This window comes from Cardiocondyla obscurior, linkage group LG02 (genome assembly GCF_019399895.1).
Source record: "Cardiocondyla obscurior isolate alpha-2009 linkage group LG02, Cobs3.1, whole genome shotgun sequence".
Classification (NCBI taxonomy): Eukaryota; Metazoa; Arthropoda; class Insecta; order Hymenoptera; family Formicidae; genus Cardiocondyla; species Cardiocondyla obscurior.
Genome location: NC_091865.1, coordinates 8,081,331 through 8,095,728, shown reverse-complemented (window position 1 = coordinate 8,095,728; position 14,398 = coordinate 8,081,331). Strand labels below are relative to the sequence as shown.

Here is a 14,398-nt window from a genome sequence, read left to right as displayed (position 1 = left end):
CATATTTCATAAAAAATATTGAGCTAAGAAAATATTTTATTTGCAACAATTAAAGATAAAAATTATGAGAAAAATAATGGCAAATATTGGTCATACGATTTTTATAACGCTAGCACACACAGGCCTTGGATTTTCTTTGCTCTCGTACAATTTTAAAAGTCAGCGTTCAAATATGTATCTCATGGTCGATATTCTCGTCGGTATTCGCTAAAACGTTCTTTCCTCTTTGTGGTACCTCTAATGACGGTCCTTATCACCCTCATAAACAGGGATTTACCTTCACATATTTCTACCGCTCAGTATCCTTGCTATTCGCGTTCGTTCCCTATATTCGTTTTTCAAGAGGATTCGACGCTATTCGTCGAACCTTCCTTCCTTCCCCGCTCTAATCTCAGTCTCACTTTTCAGCGGAGACTACTGCTAGGTAGAAACGTGAATTTGGTGAAAATTACGAGAACATCCAGCTATACAAGTTACCAGAATTAAACATAAAATTATTAAACAAATAAAATGTTTTATTACAGTAAATTCTGTATTTCTATTTTTTACTCTAATATACGTAAATGAATTTTATTCTAATATATATAAGCATAAATTATAATCATAATTAAATTTTCTAATCCTATATAAATAAATAATCTCCGAAATTTAAACACAAACAACTTCTATCCATTAATTAAGCCATGTCAGTAAAGAATGTTTAGAATAGATTATTGAGGGTGAAAGAAAAGAAAAGAAATGTCCGTCGATATACGTTCGCTTGCAAGTAGAAACCCTTTTCCAACGATTGGCAGATAGTACGTGCTCTGAGCTCGCCAGTATTCTCTCAAACAAGAGTCATCCCTTCAAAGCGATAAGGTGAACTATTACTGTACAAAACTTTCAACCTCTTTCAGTCAACACTGCTACTCATTGCTTTTTACGAACGTTTAGAAAGCTTACTCCTCGCTTAATACGGTATTCCGTTTTGTACAACAACGTAATGTATTTCTTTCATTTCTGAATTTTTTAATTTCTTAATAATAATTTACTATATATTACTAAATAATAAAATACAAACTATTGTTTGAAATTCGAGGTCCAAAAACAAGCAAAAAAAAAACAAAAAGAAACATATTTCCTCTCTTTATCAAAAGCATTAATCACATCACACTAACGCGAATTGGAGAAAACCTTATCAGACAGCTTTCACATCAAAGAGAAGATTTTAATCCTATCTATGCACTCCACCTCTTTAAAATGACATGTCTCTCAGGCAGCATAGCACAGTGAACCGTCTAAAAGACAATAATCATGGCTGTAGTCGCTAATGGCCTGTTGATTAATTAAGCACGGTCTGGCGAGCCGCCAAATATTTTCCCTCCAACTCGACAATAAGCCTTGACATAGACCGATCGATAAATTTCGTTTTTACTTTAGCTTTATTGCGACAAATATTGGCGACAGAAATTTCAACCTACCGCGCCCAGCCTGCCGCTTTCTTAACGCTTATTTGCCTAGACGTTTATTTATTTATTTATTTATTTTTTTTTTTTTCCTCGGTAACAATCTACAATTTTATAAAATTATATGTGACTTTTCGTTTCCGATTTAAATTTTCTATCTCTAGTTTTCAGAAGCAACATGTTGTTTAAAACACCTTGTATATACCGGCGCGAGCATAATGTCTCGACTACGTTACGTATCTCGTATGCTACGATATAGTCACGACAAACGCTGTAGTCCATATTTAACAACGTTAAATGTCTCCCCGAGCTCGCTGTAAGGACGCCCTACGGCTCTTTGGATTCCGCCCATACGGATTCGGATTCCGCTTCTGTGCGGGTTGTAAGACGGTAACCTGGCCGTGCACCATACACCGTAACGCTGAATGCGATATACAGTGTAATGCCGTAGCCCTAAATCAAGGGAGCCTCCGTAGGACTCTGAAGCGAAACGGACTGTCGGAATAATTATTCGGCGAATTTGCATACTGATTTTGAGGTCACGTTTGCTTCTACGATGGTTCGAGAGCTGCCGACGACTGTCCCCTTTCCTCTCCCGCCCCCCTCCGCGTGTTCCCCATGCGTCCAACCACCATCCCTTCGCGAATGACACGCTCGTAAGCCTCCATACTGTCAGTAGTGGTATCCAATACGCGTACAAATCTGGCTTGTTACCATTAATTTGGCAGAAATATGTCAATTATGATTTCCAGCCTATTCCCTTACAACAGATACTTTATATACGCACTTTAACTCATCCGCACACGATTCGATTTTAATAAAATTTAATAAAGTATAGATAAGTCATCTCCCTTTGCATAAAGACTTGTAACACTGACATATTATAAAATAATTAACAGCATTTATAGAATAATTAAAAACCTACCTGTACTTATAAAATTTTAATATAATAATTAACGTTACCGAATTTTATAATGTAAAATTTTGCAGAAATAATTCTTATCGTTATAATATTAAATATCACGTTACGATCTGTATATCTAAAATTAGCTTTATACAATTCTTTAAGCGAAGTTAAATAACAAATAATTTTTTTTCATTTTTTTTTTTTTTTTTTTTTTTTTTAAGGCAATGTCTTATACGCAAGAAGCGTAGTTCTGATGTTCTTGCGTTGAAGTGACTCCCTCTGATTTAACTAGTCTGGACAGGACACGATATCCATCTACTTTGCATGAGCTCGCAAACCACTCAGTGAACACTGTCAATGTTTATGCAAATCTCGAATATGCGCACGGTACGAAATACCTTGTCCGCCTGTGCCAATTTTCTCCATGGCTGTCGCAACTGTCGCACGTTATGTCGCTACATACATGTCCGTGTGTGTATATGTATGTGTGTGTGTGCAAGTGCTCCGAATTTTCACAAAATTTACGTAGCGAGAAAGTGCTCTTGTTAAGTAATTGAGACTCTGAATTTTATCAATTGAAAGAGGACAGTAAGTTAAGCAAAATATATTTTATATTCCAAGTCTTTTTACGAAAGACCGTTTTTCACGAAGATCTCTCGTCCTTTCTCTCTCCATCTCTCTCTCACACTTTTTTCTTATTCCCTTTAATAAAACTTTCGGAAGCTTCTTGAATAAGCAAAACCAATATTCACGTATTTTCTTTTCTAACAGACGTAACTTTCCTAAGTAAATTGTCGCAGATGGATCCTATTTTGTCCTCTTTCCACTTTGCATTTAAAATCATTAAATTTCTACAGGAAACTTTGATAACGTCATAATTTCACTAAAACTCGACGAAGTTATTTTTTGTTTGACCTATTCCCCGCCAATCTCACGGCATGCGTGCACAGAGGAAAGGTATTCGGACAGATATGCCCGCGCTTTGCTTCAAAATCAAATTCTGTCGGATACCGAATCCTAACGTCCTACATTCCACGACCGTCATTTGGCGCATATGTGCGGGAGACGAAGCGCGGGAGGAAATTGGCACGTTCGTCGAAGCAAAGCCCGTTCGAAATTATGGCCCCCTCAGTAGATGCGAGTAGTATTCGCTCTAGTTTTCCTGGGCGTGCACGCATCGGCCGGTCGACCCGAGCTCGACGGATAAAGCAATCACCAGAGGTACGTAGCGGATATATGCCGTAATTTCTGGTCGCGGCGTCATTTCGTCTCGACAATTAGATCCGGCTATAACAAATGGGAACGATCGCCTCTACACAACCGTCCCCGCGCGCCCCTCGGTCCGCGCTTACGGTACGTACCGAAATACCCATCGGGACTTGGAGGTGATAGGGGGACGGAGGTAGGGTGGTAATACACGCCGACCGCTTTGAAAATCCAATTCGAGCCGCGAGCGCAACCTCCTATCCGCGTGTCGACCCGACCCATCCGCGCAGTCTCGATAATTGACCGGAAATCGAGGAGGAAAATGAATCGAAATGTTCGCCTGCGTTTTATGCAGAGCGCGGCGAAGAGAAAGGCACTCGCGAGGGAAGCGCGCGCTTTAGAAAATTGCTCGCAAAATGCGCCGGGCGAATGGGAGCGAATGGCATAATGTGCATGTCTTAGAAAATGCTTGTAATAATAAACTGCAGTCATTTCCTCGGATGTGGGAAGAAGCTCGTATTAACCACCGTCCGGCGAGTCTCGCTGAGAAGCAAGAATATTTGCATTACGTGTTCGGGGTCATTAAGATCTCGGTAATAACTTTTTGTAATTTCACGACGGAAAACGCAGTTGCTAATGGATATTGAAAATGAATATTCATAACACGAAATATTACAAATAAAACTGTTATATTATAAGAGAGAGAAAGAGAGAGAGAAGGAGTGGCAGAAAATATGCAACAAGAATTGAAAACAGATATTAAAGTATATATCTTTGCTTGGACTTATATATATTTTGTGTTTGAGTCGCATGTAACTTTCACGAGAGCTAGATTAAATTTTATACTTGGGGTACGGTATGTAATAAATTATTTATCCAAAATTTAGATAAATTATTGTTTCGCTCTCTTGTTGTTATCGCGGCATGCGATTATTTTGAGTAAATCTAACTCTGAGTGCTCGATGAAACGCTATTCAAATAGACGTCGCGGCGACCGCCACCACGTATAGTTACTAAATGGCTACTAGTCACAACTGTAAACCACCTGGAATTGATCGCGTAACCAAATCGCGGCCAGAATCTACTAGGGGTCTAACCCCGATGTAACTCCCAAACGTGTAAATTTACGCAAATAATTTAACAGTTAGATATTCTCAGTTATCCGTCAGTCGCGTGTTCATCAGCGTTTAATAGCTGAGATGCGTTGGTAAACGATCGCGGACCTACACGACTAAATCGCTACAAGAGTATCACGTACATTTAATTCTCTCGTGTTTCAGTATATTATTTTAAAATACATTACTACACATAAGCTCCAGATTTCAGCTTTTACGTACGGTTTATAATTTTTGAGATACTTTATGCTATTCGTTAATCCTAGAGTGTACACAGCCAAGGGCTCTCCCTTTAAGATTCTACTTAAAAAAAAAAAACTTATTTTACAAAGATACACGTCTCCTAGACGATATACCGGGCGTTATCGCATCTTTTTTAATATAACGTAACTGCCAGCTGCTCTATGCGCAATCACGAGGGATAAAAGTACGAAAAAAGCGAGTGTACGATAGTTCACGACTTTATGATAGTTACGAAGTCTCGGGGCTACTTCGTGCGGACGACGGAGACTCCTTCTATTGGCCCCCCGCCGGAGCGGGATTATCTTGACGCAAAGTTCGTCTTCTCGGCTTCTTCCCTACTGCATTCGTAAAAGGACTTCCCGAGACATTAAAGATACTCGAGTCCGCACGCGCGCCCAAAGAGGAACGGCGATTTATCATCCCGAGAATGCCGCGGACCGGATGGAAAAACCTATTTTCTATCTCCACACCTCCCTATTTTTCATTCGATATTTCTTTTCTATCTCCTTTCATTTGCCCATCCTATTCCATTTCCTTGCCATTGTTGAAATCGCATTTCGCATCAGCGTATCACGAATCGGACTTTATTTTTTTAATTGCCCCACCGCTAAAGCAATTTTCATTTCTACATAATAAAGAATAATAAAGAAAGATATTCAAAAAATTTAAATATCGTTAATAAGATACCGATATACATAAGAAAATATTATTTGCCGGTTAAAATAAATTATTCACTTTTTTTTTTCTGCATTTTTCCGCGTACGGTAGCCGGGAAGCTTATCGTATGTCACGTTACAAACATTCGAAATATTTGAACGGGTAGCTCTCATGTGATCCGACAAGCAAACGTAATGCTTCATTGATGGAAAACGGCATGCCGAGCTAGCTGGATAGCCGATTAAACGCAATACTGTAATTGCAATGTCGAATCGGATACAAGCGTGTTTAGTACGTTGAATATACAGACATCTGCGGAAAGCTACCATACTGTTGTTCGAAAAAACTTTTTCCAATGTTCTACGTAATGCCTGACAGATCCAATTATTGACTGTGACGCGAGACGTAACAATGCGTAATTATCATTTCGTTCGAATGAGTTGGCTGAGCCGGAAATCGCATTATCGCCGGTTGCTCGATCGACAAACACGTCATTGGTTTACAAAAATTATGATATAATATTTGACAAGCACATTCATCTCGTCACGGGGAGGGGACATTAGCGAGGCACACAAATTTCGCATCAATGCAGTTAAGTCACTTCGGCTTGCACGAAGAATTAATTTCCCGCAATATTATTAATTCGTTGTCACGTACTGACAATAAATTAATTTAAGCGAAAATTTATCGATTTAATATATTTATCAATTTTACCACAAATCGAGCGAAATAAATTTATCGAATTTGTCATCATATCAAGCGAAAGAAAATGAAATAAATTTTCGAAAGGAGTACCCACTCGCTTTTCCAGCGTACGAGACAAGTGTGCAGTACAGAAATTTTAAGCCTTCCCAATGTTAGCAGAGTCATTGTTCGCCTCATTGTTTCTCGTCGCTTGTCAACGCTCCCTACATTCAGGTGCGACAGCAGAAAACCAGACGCGTACTCCGACCACAGCAAAAGTTCTCGTAGGATATAGGAGTCGGCGCAGACAGGCTTTGGGGTTTTCAATGATGGATGGCTTGTGATCATAAATTAAGCTTCTACCCCGAAAAGCCACCACGACTCACGACACGTTTACGCCGCGCAACACGCCGCGTTCTTGTCATCAAGTTTCACCGTCGTCTGGCGCGCATAAGACGAAGCGTATGTTAGCGAAGAAGTTACATTTACTATATAGATACCATTTTCGAGATTAGTTGCGTTCAACTAAAACAATGTAAATAAATGACACTTCTAGAAGATCAATCAACGTTGATCTTGATATACTTTAACAGGAACTAAAAAAACTCCGATATTAATTTTTCTTTTCACTATTATATGCTCAATTAAATGTAATTAGATATAAAAATAAATATACAATAATGTAATTTACTTTATCCATATAAAGCGCAATAATAAATCAATTATACGCATAAATTAAATCCTACCTACTTAAATTTTTTTTTTTTAATCTATCTACTGAATTTTCTTCTGCCTTCACGTAGCGCCTTAAATATATTCAGATGGAAAAGTTGCAACATTTTATTAATGGCAATCGCAAAACAGTGATACATCACAATTAAAGATGAAAGCAAAGTCGTGAGCCACAACGACGCAACCAAAGGTGCAACTCGGTGAAACGTTACTTGAGCGTCGTGAAGGATACTTAGGTTGAGCAAAGTGAGATAAGTAAGTGTCTTCCCTGGTACTTGCCAAACACGCGGCCCAAGTATATTTTCCCCGTAAATATGCGCGCCCACGCGCGCATAACTGCAGGATGTTAATGAATGTATATATGTGCAGCGTGTGGACGCGAAAATGCGCGCGCCCGACATCAACCGCGACGCGGCTCTAATGTCGACCGTTGGGTTTCTTGTCTCCGCAGAGGTTCGCGGGTTGCTACCATTGTTTCGTGCCCCCGGCACCCACGCGCCATATGTGACAACTTACACGCCTTCCTTACACATTACACGCGAGGCGAACGCAAATAGCGCGGCGGATATAAAGTTCACCGACGTGCTAGCAAAATTTTGGAAAGCGTCACGTGCGAAATTAATTGCTAAAATTGGATAGCGCCACAGATGGTAGTTAGTGATCGATAGTTTACAGCCGTTCGTCTCGGTGTTTCGATATCGCCACTCGCAATTACGCGACGTTAATAAAAATGTACTATTTTGTCGCTCTCATAAAATTTATTACGACAAATAATATATTTTTATGGCACGTTAACCGACTTTTTTATTATTATTATTTTTTTTTTTTTTTTACGCGCGTTAGAAAAACATGCTGCAAAATTTTCGTATGTTCAAACTTTCTGGTTGTGGTTCCGCTCGTTACGAGTGAATCAATTATTAAAGCCCCGCGGGACGCGTGTGACAACTAGAAGCGCACGTACATTGCGCGTTGCATGAGAGGATAATGCAAATGCGAACATAAAGCCATGCCGGAGTAGGAATCGGGCTCGAATAACAAAGATTCGTGTTACGCGAAATTAGACGCGGATCAACGGTCAAAGTACCCAACCTTTATTAGACTGATTAAAGCGTTAGGTACATTATTCTATTCTCCAGCCCGTACGACAATTGAAAATTGTTATCACGAAACGTCTCTCTCGCTTTCCCAAATGCAACAGATTGTAGCCTGTCTACAATTATGCTTGCAACAAAACGTGCTCTATTATCCTCCAAGTGAATAATTGAAGTCACATTTGTAAATACATGTCTATCTACTAATATAAATACTAATATAAATACTAATTTATATTTTAATACAATCGCAATTATTTCATTTTAATTTTATGCAATTAATGCATTCGATATTTTTACGTGTTGAACAGGAAGTGTTTAGTTCAATTAAAAAAAAAATAAATAAACATAAAAAAACGTCAAAACATGCGTCAACTTCGTTAACAAAAATTTCAACGTAAAATCGCACATACCGACAACAAGAAAACAAATTCAATTAAAAGTACTGAAAGTCGGGACTGACCACACGACTGTAAAACGCAACTTACAATTAGATATCTTCGGAAGCACCGGACGACTTCGCCACGAGAGTAGCAGTCTGGTTAGGTCGTTAACACAAGCCCTGTACCAACATTCTCTAACCGCCCCTTTAGATCCTGACACAATGCAGGCTACCTTGGCAGCCGGGCGCGCGCAATCGTTTTATTAGAAACGCCGCGTCAGCTTCCGCGGTAACGGAGACACCTCGGCAATAACGCCGACAGCTCGTTACAACGTTGATAAAGCGCCGTGTGCGGCTAAGCCTCAACGGCGACGCTTCAACGTTGACGACGCGGCGACGACGACGACGACGACGACGACGACAATATAGACAAAAGTTCGTTTCCCCGTGTGATTGAAACGCGGAATCGCGCGACGCAACTTTTCCGATAGGAGTCCTTATCGCATTTGAGAGAAACAAAGTGAAAAAGACTGAAAAATACCGCGATATTAAGACAATATTGTTGCTTTGAATACTGCAATTATATAATTATATTTATTAAATTATAATACTCATGTTTTTATCTTGCAATTATTATGAGATCTTTTATAGTTCAACGAGCTGATATCTCGTTAAAATTCTGTAAATAAAAATTAAAGCCCCCCAAAATAAAAATTAAAAAATACACAAAATGGAAAGTTTAAATATAAATTTAATCGTTAGTTATTAATAAATAAATTAATCTTATCCATTCTGTCCCATTTTTCGGTCGCGCATTTTAAAACATAATTGTCAGAATTATTCAACGTCATGGTATAATTAAAACAGAAAGTTATAAAAGTTTAATTTATGGATGGTCTGCAAAATGAGGCCAACGAAAAGAATAATCTATTTTTAGATATACGGTATCCAAATTGAGGGTATAAATGTACCGTTTGTCAAAATATTCTAAAATTGATGAATCAATTTCAACGAGATTAAATCTTCCGGACGACTAGAACATAGTGTCCGGCTTTTTTTCGCGTTGTAAATCTGAAACGATTGCAAGTGTCGCGTGTATCCACACATAACAGCCCAGTTAGTTTCGCTCTCTTGACGATAAAATGATCAAGAAACAAACGCAGATTAATTAGTGCAAAGCTCGTAAAAGTTTTTCAGGTAAACTTCGATATTCCATTTTTGTTTGAGAAATTTGTAACGGAAAAGCATTTTTCCGAGCTTAGACGAAGAGATTCATGTTTTAATGGTCTAAAAATCATCGTTCAATACAATAGAAAACAGCAGCGTTTGCACGTGGAGTTTCAACGATCGGGGGGATGTCGAAATGAAACGGTCGAAAGGTTCAACGGCAACGGCCGCAAGGGAATTTTTTTTTTTTTTTCTTTTTTTTTCCCCCCAGGCGAAAACAAAAATCGGGTTTACCCCGGCACGATGCGCTCTGCCGATCGTTGCCGTTACGGAAGGCACAAACTCGATTTACAACGCGACACGCGACACGCACCGGCGATAACCACCATGGTTAACGACGTTTCCCTATTGGCGCGTCGAGCATCGAGTAATTTGATTGCATTGGGACAGGATGTTGGCACGATGAGAGAGATAAAAGGGAAGAGGGAAAAGCGGGGGAGGAGACGCAGGCGGTGGTCTGAGAGCGGTTAGCGGGGGATAAATAGTATACGCGCGTGCGTGACTACATGTACGAAGAGAAAAAGCGACAAGAGGTGCGAGAAAAAAAAAAAAGCATACGCGCCCGAAAATGCCTTGTTCGATAACATGTGCGTGATAAAGTCTCCCTACATCGTTTTGCATTTAACTATTACATTGACAAATCCTTTTTATTGCAATATTAAAATCTTTATACAATAATCGCGCTTCAACCAAAAATTATATTTAACACGTGTAGAATGTAATAATAATAATTTGAGATAATTGATAATTGTCGAATTTAAAAAAAAAAAAAAAGAAACTAAATGTTTTAAGAGCATAATTATTCAACTTTCTATCTTTTACGTATTATATCATACTTGTCTCTATAAAAAAATCCAAAAATGTACATATCGATCAAAACAAAGTTAAATATAAAATTCGAGCACATAGATTTAATCTAAAATATAGAGTAATCGAAAAATCATACCGCAATAAAATTTTATTAAATATATGTTTTTATACTGCAGAGCAATTTTTAATTTCTCGAATAAAAAATCTGTGCAGTTACTAACTATCGTAGTCCATCTACCGAGTTATTTATTCTATTTTGTTTTATAAAATATCGTTACACGCACAATATTAATCTGTATAAACATTTAATGGTATACGTATGATAAAATGTCGCATTAAGAATAAAGCATTGTGTGTAACGTTGCTTGTGTAAAACAAATAATTCGACACAAAACATTAATTAAATAATTAAATACGAAAACGTAATTCTTTCTAATCGTCTGACAGACGCTAGAATTACGTCGCGAACTCTCTAAAATTTTACCGAGCTTTCTAATTCATTTCCGTTTCTCTTTTATTCGACAGTTGTCTTAATCTTTGCTATTCTGGGATTGACTCGGTCTATCTCTCCGGGATTTATTCGCTGACTGGTGGCAGTCACCCGACCAGAACAGCCGACTCAAGATTAAGCCGAGTTGTCAATAGTGACCGAGAATGTTGGCAGCAATCTCGGCTCATCGAAATTCTAACTGAAACGACGACGACGACGACGACCCTTAGGCTAATCTTCGATAAGGAAGATCGTCTTGGAATTGACGACGAGCAAGAGTCGTTAAATCGCGTCTGACGTCGATTTACATTCGGAATAATCTGCCAATGTAAATTTCGGTTTTCCCTGTCGATTCGTATCGTAATTTCGTGGGTTTATAAAACGGAGAACAATTATTTTTTTTAATGTCAAAAATTAGCAAAATTTTTCTTTAATTAGAGACAATTTTTTTAATTAAAACAGAAAAAAATTGAAAGAATATAAAATAAAAATTTACACGTCAGGTAGGACGCGCGTGATTCCGAACGACCCGACTTCGTTAAGATCTAAAATTACGCGTTGCATTTCCTTTCAGTGCGATTGAGTTTCAGCTTCTCTCTACGAAGCGCAGTAGCGCATAACCGTATTTAAGGACTTAAGAAAGGCCAGTAGCTGTTTCGAGGAGTCGGCTTTCTCCGCGGTGTCAATTTCAATGTGATACACCTTTGTTCCGTCTTTTTTTTTCACCGTTTTGCCCGCGTGTCTTAAACTTTACATCGTCTCGCGTATCTCATCCTATTTTTCAGGTCGACACCCCTGGAATCGTCTACCGCAAACTAATACTCGCTCTCTTTTGACCTTCGTGATAACTGAGATCCAATTCGAAACACGACTCTTCGTATAGTTCATATATGCATAAAACTTCAAACAAAATTCCGAACAAATAATTAATCAAACAATCCTGAATATTTGAAATTTCTGAAGTCGCTAAATAATTGATTATTTTCAGGCACAAAATTATAACAGTTGCAGAGGTTGGTAAAATGCGTGGTAAACACCGTTACGTGGCTGGTTTGGTTTAACATTGTACGTTCAAATATTTAAATTCGTACTACCCTGTCCAGCACCGTTGGTCAGAATACATAGTGGAATAGTTTAATCAAAATATAATATTTATACGCATAAATAAGTTCGTATAAAATTATTATAACACAATAAACTATTCTTTTTTAATTATTAGAAAACGAGCTGTAACATGTGACTCTCAAAATGTCGTATTAAGAATATTTTAAAACCCTTTTGTACACGTAGAACGCGGTAATCGACAAGAAAACAATGACGACGGCATAAAAAAGGCCAAATGTTATATAATAATGGTAAAATATCGAGTCGAGAACTAATGCGTTCTAATTGGGACTTGCACAAAAACTCAGCGCGATAAACTTCTTAGGTTCGTTAACGTTTCGTGGAAGAGAGAAGAAAATTTACCGACAAGTGTCTGAGATATGTTTTAGATCGCGATGTGGGAGTCATGAACGGAATGCTGGTTTAAATTCGAATCGACGGCCTGCCAACCACAATATCTGCTTCATCTCAGGCGGAATAAACGCCGCGGCGGGATAACCACCGATATTTCCCGTCGTAGGCTATCGGAGAGGCGACTTAATAGAAGGATAGTAGGGCGGTCCTCTTAATGGAATATTGCATAAAACCACTGTGGCATTAACCCCTGGCCGTCGACCAAAGCGGTGCAAACGGGCGAGCATAGTTATCGCCGAGTCTCTGACGCTTCCAATAATTAGGACGGTTATAGGATTACGATCTTTTCTTCGCGTGAGAGTCAAGGGACCGAAAATTACGCACCCCCGACACGCTTTTCCCTCTCGTAAAGCTGTAAAGTGACCGTTCGTTAATGGTAAATGAGCAAGCCTTCGTACGCAAAATAATTAGGCGTATTTGCTGTAAGTGCTACTCTTTGGCGGTCCATTTCCGCGCAAGTTAATGATCCGTGGAAACGACCCCCGCACCATCCCCCCCCCTCTCCCCACTCGCTGCCGCCTCTCGTCTCCTGATGAAATATCGTCGATCCAATTTAACGATAATTAATTGCACTTCAGTCGAGAGGACGCGATCAAGAGCGATCGTCCGGCCACCCGATGCACTCGATTTAATTCGATTACGCGTTGTAAGAGGAAAATCCGTCTTATCGCGAAAAGTCTGGAGAAAAATTACCAACGTCGGATTAAAGTCCACGGGATTTTCCTTTCTTTCTTTCTTCCTTTTTCATAAACGCATTTATACGTCGCACCTGTCGCTCTCGTACTCGGGAATCTAATTAGTAATCGGTCCCGCGCGCGTAGCGGCGCGGCTTAAAAGTGAGTTTAAAGTGGTCGCGCACGGTCCAAGTGTAAACCGCCTTCCACGCTCCCGTCGCCACCGTCGCCGTTGTCGTTCCAACGTTCCAATTACACCGCGAAATTACGGCTTAATCTGAATACGACGCGCAGAGGGTTCGTTCTCTTCGTGGCCCTCTGAACGAGATCACTCGACACCTTTGTTTCACGCTCCGGCGGAGTTCGATCGGTCGTTCGGTCGGTCGGTCGGTTGGTCGTCTCGAATTCACGCAGAACTGAACGCGAAGAGAACGACGCAGTCCGCTTAGCACGATAAAACTTTGGCGAGACCCGATCACCGCGCGATGGAGAAAGATCTCTGCCGTCACCTTAATTAATCCCATCCTAAGAATGTAAAACGTATCAGCGACATTAATTAATACTCCCGCCGGCCGAAGCAAAGCTTCACGAAACTTTGATAAGCTGAATAATAACGGCAATGCCAAACATTAAAAAATGTAATGAAGTCTGGCGAAGTTAGAACGAGGTAATATTTTCGCGTTTCGATAATCACACGTACCTACCATCTGTATAGACAGACATGTCCCATTTAAGCACGTTAATTAGCTAAATAATTTGCATACAAAAATTTTTACCTTTAATTTTAATCAAACGAGTTATTCGATATGTGCGATTTTAACATTCCGGGGAAATTTTATATGACGCAATTGGCGAAGGTGAGTAACGCGATCTTATTTTCTAATTAACAGCTCTGGATTTCGCGAAAATACAATCGCTGGCGTAAAGACTTATACCGCATTTAATTGCACAATATGAAATAACATCGTTAACTGAGCTTGGTATTAATTGAATCGATTGTGTGCGCAAATGCGTAACAACATATAAAATATATAGACCCGAGAAAATCGAGGAAGTAAATACGGGGAAAACACGGAGGAAATATGGTAACCTGCATTTTCCGATTTCGGGACAAAAACATTTGCTGACTGTGTGGAAGAGCGGAAAACGCTCTGTCGGGGCCACGCCGGAAAACAGAGTGCAATTCGAGCGCGCGACTTTCCAGCCCTATGCAGCGA

General features: G+C 39.4%; 1 protein-coding gene across 11 annotated transcripts in view; it reads right to left on the bottom strand.

Moving 5' to 3' along the window:
- The window catches only part of Hiw (MYC binding protein highwire), a 164,755-nt gene that overhangs the window by 71,631 nt on the left and 78,726 nt on the right, over positions 1-14,398 (bottom strand). The gene's annotated exons all lie outside the window — the stretch shown is intronic.